The 8,785-nt window shown below is 47.6% G+C and overlaps 1 long non-coding RNA gene across 2 annotated transcripts; it reads right to left on the bottom strand.

Moving 5' to 3' along the window:
* Positions 1-5,380: 5,380 nt before the first annotated feature.
* LOC135292926 (uncharacterized) lies at positions 5,381-7,721 on the bottom strand. 2 transcript variants are annotated; one of them, XR_010355075.1, is made up of 4 exons: positions 7,546-7,721; positions 7,292-7,433; positions 6,586-6,729; positions 5,381-5,799 (listed from the first exon to the last, which is right to left on the bottom strand). It is a non-coding gene; the product is annotated as an uncharacterized LOC135292926 (long non-coding RNA). The 2 variants fall into 2 exon arrangements; XR_010355074.1 differs by having other exon boundaries at positions 6,586-6,976.
* Between the last annotated feature and the right edge of the window lie 1,064 nt (positions 7,722-8,785).

Genomic DNA, 8,785 nt, shown 5'->3' on the forward strand with positions numbered 1-8,785 from the left:
GCAAATTAAGCATCAAGAAGAAATCTTAAAATTGCTGGAGGCAGTACTAGTACCTCAAGAGGTTGCAGATATGCACTGCAAAGGACATCAGAAAGAAGAAACAGACCCCAAAAGGGGTAACAAGTTGCAAAAAGAGCAGCAGAAGAAAGCCATGCTGAGGTTCAGGCACTAATTCCCAAAGGTAAGGAACAATATGACAATGATGTATGTCGTATAATAAGAAAGATCTAGAATTAGCAAGGAATTTACGAGCAGAACAGAAACATATTGTTTTTGCAACTCCTCAGGGATAGACAGTTATACCTGAAAAAGCATTGTGAAAATTAATTAAGGATGAACATAATTGTATACAGTGGGAAGGGGATGCCTTACATAATTATTTGATAAGGACAAGAGTAAGATGCAACCTGTACTCTAGTGGAAAGCTGGTAACCCAAGGGTGTGAAATAATGTCTTAGAACCAATCCACAAACTAGGACTAGAGTTGAGCTTGGCACAGTAGACAAAGGAGAAGATCCTAGACAGCACTGGCAAGTTGATGTTTCTGAATTGCCAAGAAAAGGGGGCTATAAATACCTTTTACATTTCACTGATACCTTCTCAGCGTGACCTAAGGCATTCCCAACCCAAAGAAATAAAGCCAAAGGAGTTGTCAAGATTTTGATGAACAACATAATGCCCTGGTTCAGAGTGCCTTTAGACATCTCCTCTGATCGAGGGCCACGTTTCCTAGCAAATATTGCACAGCAACTTTGCAGTAAGCTCCAAATCAACGGGCACCTACACATGCTGTATTGGCCCCAGGCCAGCAGCCAAGTGGAAAAGAGGAATTATCTGCTAAAACAACAAATAGTCAAAATTGGACAAGGGGCCAACATACCTTGACCCAGGCCCTACCTTTGGCTTTATTATGGATTCCAGGAGACCAAGAACAAAAGAAAATCTGAATCCCTTTGAAATACTGTACAGAAGACCATATAAGCATTACTATCAAGGGGAAGATACTGTACAAGTTGGGGAGGGGTATCTTCAGAACCATGCTGTGCAACTGACACAACAGCTGCAGCAAATAAATCAACACATTTTGAGCAGAGGAGCAAGAGGATGCTCCTCTCCACAAATCCAGCCTGGGGACCAGGTATACATCAAATCCCCTGGGGGAAAGCCTCTTATCCCAAAATGGAAAGGACTCTAATTGGTACTTTTAATCACTTATACAGCCTTTAAAGCTTGAAGCGTTAACCTCTTGGCTACACTATTCCAGAATTAAAAGACTTCTGCAAAAGGCAAGTGGAGTCCACAGCTGGACCTCAGAAAGAACAGAAGAAAGCAAGATGCGCTTCACACCATCATTGTCTTCCCGATATTTCTGATCAGAATCCAAGCCACAGTAGGTGACTGTCACTACCATCATGATCTCCTTGGCCTGCGAGATCCTGCTAGATGGAACACTCAAAAATATTCAGGACCTAATTGGCTAAAAGGGATTAATAAGGTAAAAACACTTTACACCATTTTAAGGATTAATGACCAAGAAGTTGAAGATTGATGAAAACCTGACTCCATGCCGGCCTTTCTTGACCCACCTGAAAGCAGGACCTCTATGGCGTGTAAATTTGAAACTCACAAAACCTCTTTTAGATGAGATTACTACAGTGACCATGCACATCCGTGACCTTTCTAACAAGCAGCGTGTGAATCCATTTTCATGTGGTTCCTATCAGGATTTTTGTGCTATGCAAATTAAAATGGGAGACTATAACCTAGCACAAGATAGTTCCCTTCTTCTGCAGTGCACAGGTGGGGTGGGAGGACCATCATCACACAGAGATACAGGAATTGAGCCTGCCAGGGATGCGACCCAACAAATATTGTTTCCAGCAGGCAGCTCTTGTGCCACTAGAATAATAAATTGTCCTGCTGGTATGCTTAGTACATGGAACAGGTCTCACAGAGCATCTGCTTCTGAGAATTGAATTTCATTCTTGGCATATTCCAGGCCATCAGAAATAGTCACCAATCAAGTTGGAGGGGAAGCCTGGAGCACAATCATCCTGTTAGGGTATATCATGCCCAATGTCATGACTGTGTGATGGCAACCCAGATATGCATGGAATCCTGACAGCACAACTACATCCTCTTGTGGGCTGAGGTACTCAGAATACTCAGCCATTTGTACTGGGAAATTTAGTAAAGTAAGTGTCCTTTGTAATACTACCAGGGGCCAGTGTAAGGTTTCTGAAGGTTTCTGAAACGCTTGCCTAAAGGCAGGCAATGTATCTGAAGAAACCAGTTACCATGCCTTGGGTACTCGACAAGGAGCAAAACAGAATGGGTCACACAATAGGCATTTAAAATTAAAACAAACAACTTTACATGAGCAAACAATGGCATAGCACGGGACCCATATGTGAAATAATAAAGTCTTTCACTCTGTGGTAAGAAAAGTAAATGAACAATCGTTGCTTCTAAATCCACAGTTCTCTCTGAAAACCTGGAGGTAAAAATACAGGCTAATAGATCCAAAATTAAACAGCAATACTACCCGTTCATACAGCAAAGCCTAAAAGGCTGGGAGTCATGGATACATTCCCAGACACCAAATCATAGGTCTAAAAAAGGCTTAAGGGGACGGTTTGGGTCTGAACTGGGAATATGAAATTCTATTGATCAAGAAGTCTTAGCCAATAAATGAAGCACTGTGAGTTTTTATATTGGACAGACACAAACTCCTCTCAGATCAGCCCTGCTAACACTTGCCCAGACCTACAGCCTGGCAGCTAACCTATTAACCACCCTGGCCAACAATACACAGCAGGATTGTTTCCAGCAGTTGTTGGCTTTATGGAAAAACTACAGGGCAACATTTCTTTAGCATTTCAATGTAGACAAGCTCAGCTGTGGCTATGGTCTGTAATCTCAGGAAAACTTAGAAAAAGGAGAGCTGGGGAAATTGCCAAGAGAATTAACTAAATCATGCCTAAAAATGAAACCACAAAGGAATTTGAAAAAGACTTCCACACTTGGTGGCAATTGGTCAGTTTCACACAGAATGAACAGAACCCTGCAGTCTTTTACATTAACTATTAAGAATGCAACAAAATACTGTGTAATTCCAATTTTGGCCCTTTGAGCTATAAGAACTCATGTAACTGTCACACCCATTCAGGATAATGTGTGGGCCATTTTCAACAAGAAAACTGGAAACTGGCAAACTCTTAGTATCAAAGCATGTGTGCCAAGGGATGCACTGAATTTTGTGTGCAAAAATGTAGGGCTTGACAGAGAGGATCAGTGTCTGCACACTGAGGGCAGCCCTTGTATTTGTGAAATGAGCCCAGTAACCCATGCACAGTCACAGGTATGTTATGTGGGAAGGGGATGTGCCTGGGTGAGATCTGCTTGCACAACTATTACAACAGATTCATTAAATGAAACTGCTAATGATAACGTCTCTATTTGTAACTCACAACCAAAAGTAGATGTTATTTGAGCTGCACCACACAATAACTTCTCTTGAGCTTATGCCGAATGCGTACGATGTGTATCACAAAGCACCCAAATTCCAAACTGGAAGGATCATTGATGTTCTAAAAGAAATGCTGCACCAGCCTAATATAGAATGGCTAGTGGCAGAAGTCAAAAATGCATCTCACAGAGCCTTATGGACACTCAAATTGCTATCAAAGAAATTATCTAAATCATCACCAAAATAGAGAAAGACAGAGAACATCATGAGTCAGATGTCTTCTTGTGATGGACAAATCTGCAATCACCAACAGCTCCTCAGATTTTTAGCTTCCTCAGCAAACCAGTTCTAATTAAAAAAAAAAAAAATAACCCTCCTCTAAACCAATCATGAAGCTATGGATGTGGTAGAAAATTAAAAGAGCAGCATAACAGTACATATGTCCTGTGGACTGTGGAGGGAATCTTGGAAAAGAATTTGCATCAGAATAAAGAGAAAGGGAGGATGAAACAAGGCCTTTGTTTGACATAAGCACAAGCAATTCACATAAGCAAACAAGTACTTAGCACAGACACAGGGAAGTACTTAGCACCAGTTAGCATAAGAAAAACCTGGGGGCCTAACTTGACAGGAGAGGGACTTGAAAAAAGCTTTAGACACATTCCACACATTCTAGCAGAAGAAAGAAGGGCAAGTAGGGAATGAGCCCTGTGCAGGGAAGCCATGAGGAAGAAGTGCTGCTTTAGGGTATGGAGACCGCTCTGGCCAGCGCCTGGACATCAGCTTCAAGTACAGGAATCTGACAGAATGTATTTCTAACCCCCTGCCTATGCAATCACCTCAGCAGGGTAAAGATGGATGGTATTTTTCACACAATTCCTACATCAACCCACTGAAATTTATACATGGCAGAGAAGCATTTTGGTGGGTGCAGACTCCTGCCCTCCCGTCAGCTCAATAAAAGGGCTTTTGGTGGACAATGCATTTGTCTGCAGATTTCTTTGAATTAGGGAGACCCCTCGGGACTGCTGTATCCTGAGGGAACACCATGGGCCCTGACCTGTGCCTCAGCTTCCTGGACCGCTCTTGGCCAGCATCCTGACGTGGATGCAGGACAGCTGCCAGGCACTGCTGGGACCCAGCGGGACAGGACCGGCTGGCTCGTGCCCACGTAGCCCCCCTCACACAGCCAGGGCCACCCCGAAACCAGACAAAGGCTCACATGTCAGCAGAGAGGAGCAAGGAGCACTGGGCTCCTCTCAGGGGATCTCAGCATGGTGCTGCAGTGGGAGAGGCAGGCAGGCCACCCACTTTCAGGGCATCCCCTGCATCAACAGGGCGTGCATTTTGTCCTTTTCATCCCTCCACACCAGAACCAGGCCTGACATCTCCTCCTCTGCAGTTTTTCCACTTAGGACGTCATCTCACGCTTGGCCAGTGCATCAGATGAGGCCGCAATGGCTTCTGATACCACCTCCATGCCAACCACAGCTCCACTGTGTGCTGTTCCTCTTTCACAGGTTAACTTCGCATCAATTGACCAATCCATTGTTTCTCTCAAGGGTCACATTCCCACCAGTTCAACCATAAGGTTTCCTTCACTGTCTGTTCTTCATTATCTTGCTGACGTGCACAGCAGCGGATCAAATGTGGCAGGGCCTTAGACACGACTTCACTCCTGACACACAGACTCCTTGTGCCACTGCTGGCCTTCCGTGTGCTCAGCAGGATCTGTACCTGCACAGGGTTGTGGAACTGCACCTTCAGCACAGGGACCGTGCCAGCCTGACCTGCCCTCGTTCCTCTGGGTCTGTGCACAAAACACGGCGTGGCAGAGAATGGCAGCAGGGGCCTGTGTGTCCCAGGGCCCCGGATTTGTTCTGCTTCAGCTCCACAGGGATGCAGGCAAAGTGAAGAAGCCAAACTGTTTATTAATAGAAGGCGAAGCAAAGGAATGAGCTGGGTGGGGAAAAGGGGAAGGGCAGGATCTGAGGACTAGAGGGAAAGAGCCGTGAAAAGGGAGGGAGAGTGGAGGGAAAAAGAAGGGATGGGCAGAGTCTGAGGGCTGGAGGGAGGGAGCTATCTATAAGCAGGGAGAGGGCTGAAGCCATGCAAGTTTCCCACAGGCTTAGCTGTGCCAATCATCAGCAGTGCCTGGAGCTCCAGCTGGTCTCTTCTGGTCTCAAGGCACTCTCATCTTCCATGGCATTTGCAGGTCTTCAACAAACACTGGTTCTTCTGAGCCAGTTCTGTAACTCTCCAACTGAATATCTGTTTAACAACTATGTTTTTCTGGGAAGGGCTGTCATCTCTCCTCAGGGCTTGAAGGGCTGGAAGGGAGAGGAACAGAGCCACAGTCAGAGCCTGGATCTGTGGGAATCCTAGGAGACCGTCCTGCCAGGGCCATCCCACCCAGCTCTGGCCATGGCCAGAAGAGAGGGGGTGTCAACTGGATCAGCTGGCCATGAATCCACCCCCACCCCGCCCCCCTTTCAAGCCATTCCCACTGACTGAGAAGATGTCTTATTCTTTTCCATCTCTTCTTTGCCTCTCTCTTGGCATTAAAATACTTTAGTGTCAGCTCTGCCCCAGACTATCAGTGTCAAGTATTTCTCTGGGTGCTTGGGGGTAGGTTCTCCCCCTGTAGCTCTCTGCAGGTTGGTGCTAATTCAAGATGTTCCCTCAGGTTCAGGAGTTTTGCTGCCTGAGCAGAGTGTGCAGAACAGGGATTACAAGCACTGACATTTGCTGTGCTAGAAAGTGCAAAGGACACATTTGTGCCAATGAATGTCACACCTTGAACTAGGAGGATCAATTCTTGTGCTCACCAGAGTCTGTGGACAGAGGGGGTTTTCCAAAGGAAATCTTGGTCCATGTAGGGCTGAGGCTCCCTCCAGGCTGGCTCCAGCCCCTCAGGGTGCCCAGGAGCAGGGCTTGCCCACAGCACAGTGCACCCTCCTGAGCCCTGGGGCTGCCCAGGGAAGAGCCATGGCTGAGGCTCTGCAGGAGCACACAGGCTCAGCCCTGCTCCAACATGGGATCCGTGGGCCAGGGCACACTGGGCTTTGCCCCTACAGCTCCCAAGTGTGTCCAGAGAAACTGCAAGAGAGGCTCACCTCTGTCAGTGGGATCCCTCTGTGCACAGGGACCCCCACTCCTGGGGTGGCTATGCCAGGGACCTCCAGCCCTGGGAACCTGGAGCAAGTGGAAACTACAACTTTGCAAAATGCTGCCTGTGCCTGAAGCAAATGCAAGGAGAACTGGGGTGTGAAAAATAAAATTTGTTTATTACAGAATAACAGCAGCAAAAATACAGAACACATTTACTTTGTAAGAATATTTGTAACAACAACAATTGATAGAACATATATACATAAGAACCTATCTAGCAAAAATAGATGCAACATATTTACAGAAGACAAAAAGCCCTAAAACATATAAGACAACAACAAAATGTAAAAGGTATGTACAAAAGGGTGACATCTCTGTCCATGATGTCCATCGCACCTGGAAGAAAAGCAAATGCCACGGTCACTCCAGTCAGGCACAGAGGGCTCTTGCATGTGCCCCTAGGCTGGCACAGCTGGCCCAGCAGCAGGACTCTGCTAGCAGAACTGAGCCTGGCTGGGTCTGGCATGGAGCTTGTGTGGAGCAAAGCAGGCACAGGACAGGCTGTGGATGGCCACCAGAATCCAGTGCCCTGGTACAATGTCCCTGAGCAGGGAGCACCCAGCCCAGCCCCAGCCTGGCAGCAGGAGACCCACTCTGCCTGTCCTGCTGCTGGCATTACTCTTCATGCCAAGATCATGGCCTCTTCCTCACCTTCTTAATCAATGTCCATGTCCTCAATGGACTCTTCCACATCCACTTCCATCTCTTCTTCCACCTCCACATCCACCTCCATCTCCTCCTCCATATCAATCTTTGCATCTACCTCCATCTCCTCCTCTCTGTCTGGGACAGCCTGCAGAGGTAGCAAAACCTCAGAGTGGGGTCCCTGTCCCACTCCATGCCCACAGAGCTCCAGCCCACCCAGGCAGGTGGGGAGTGTCCACCTCCATGGAATGGCACCATACCTTCCTCAGGACAAATGGGAGCATCCTGCAGGGCTGGATGACAAAATCCAGGCACTCAGGATCTTTCAGGAGTGATGGGGTTATCAGGGGGCAGGTGACAAGCAGAGTGGGCAGGAGCAGGGTGAAGAGTGTGCAAACACAGCAGCCAAGGGTTGTGTTGTGCTCTTTGCTGGGCGCTGGACGTTCCAGCTGGAGCGTGGGCTGTGACATCACAGTTCCCAGGCTCCATCTGAAGTGGACAGTGGAGACCATGGAATGATGGAGTCCCTGAACGGTTGGGCTTGCAAGGGAGCCTGAAGAACAACATCTTGTTCCCAGCTGAGCAGTCTTCCCCCAGAGCGTGCTGCTCAGAGCCCTGTTGCCAAGGATGGGGCATGCACAGCCTCTGTGCACAGCCTGGGCCAGTGCCCCACCACCCCCAGTGGAAAAGAGCAGCTTCCCTAGATGCAGCTTCAATCAACCTGCTGCAGTTGAAAGCCATCCCCCCTTGTCCTGTCAGCACAGGCCCTGCTGAACACTCTGTCCCCTTCTTTCCTGCGGGACCCTTCCAGTCCTGCACAGCCACAGTGAGGCCTCCCAGTGTCTCCTCTCTCCAGGCTGAGCATCCCCAGTCCCACTTGCCCAGCAGTCAGTCACATCAGGGCCAGTCAAGGCTGCAGGGTAGCAAATAGCATCAGGAACTGAGAGATGCAAGCTTTAGACCCACGTTTGCCTCTAAATGTACAAAATTAATAACAGTGGAGAGGAAGATGGTGGGACACTGGTTCTCTTCTAACTGGTGATTTTTTGTTTCTTCTTTTCTGTCATGCTGACCCAGGTTTTTCTGTTTGAAAGTGTCCTGGGTTAACTATATGATGCTTTTATCCCCAATCGTCTTGTTCTGTTTATACTAAATAATAAGTTTTACACCTTTAAGACTCTCTTCCAGACAGTGAGGAGGGGAGGGAAGAAGCGCGCAGTTTGTTTTCAGACTGCTCTCACTCCTCCACATTCCTGCTCCTGGACTGTGTTGTCTGCGGATGGACAGACAGCCGGACAGAGCTCCTTTTTCCCTTTTTCTTGCTTTTAGTTAGTTTTAGCTAGCTGAGGCAAAGAAGTTCTCTGCATTGTGATTTTTTTCCTTTTTTCTTGGACCTGTTCAAGCCTGCTCTGGACTGAACACCCAGAAGAGCACCGGCAGCTCCACCTGTGGCCCCCCTGGCCGGGCCTGGGCCACGGCGTTTCCAGCACCAGAGAGACT

Source organism: Passer domesticus, unplaced genomic scaffold (assembly GCF_036417665.1).
Source record: "Passer domesticus isolate bPasDom1 unplaced genomic scaffold, bPasDom1.hap1 HAP1_SCAFFOLD_58, whole genome shotgun sequence".
Lineage (NCBI taxonomy): Eukaryota > Metazoa > Chordata > Aves > Passeriformes > Passeridae > Passer > Passer domesticus.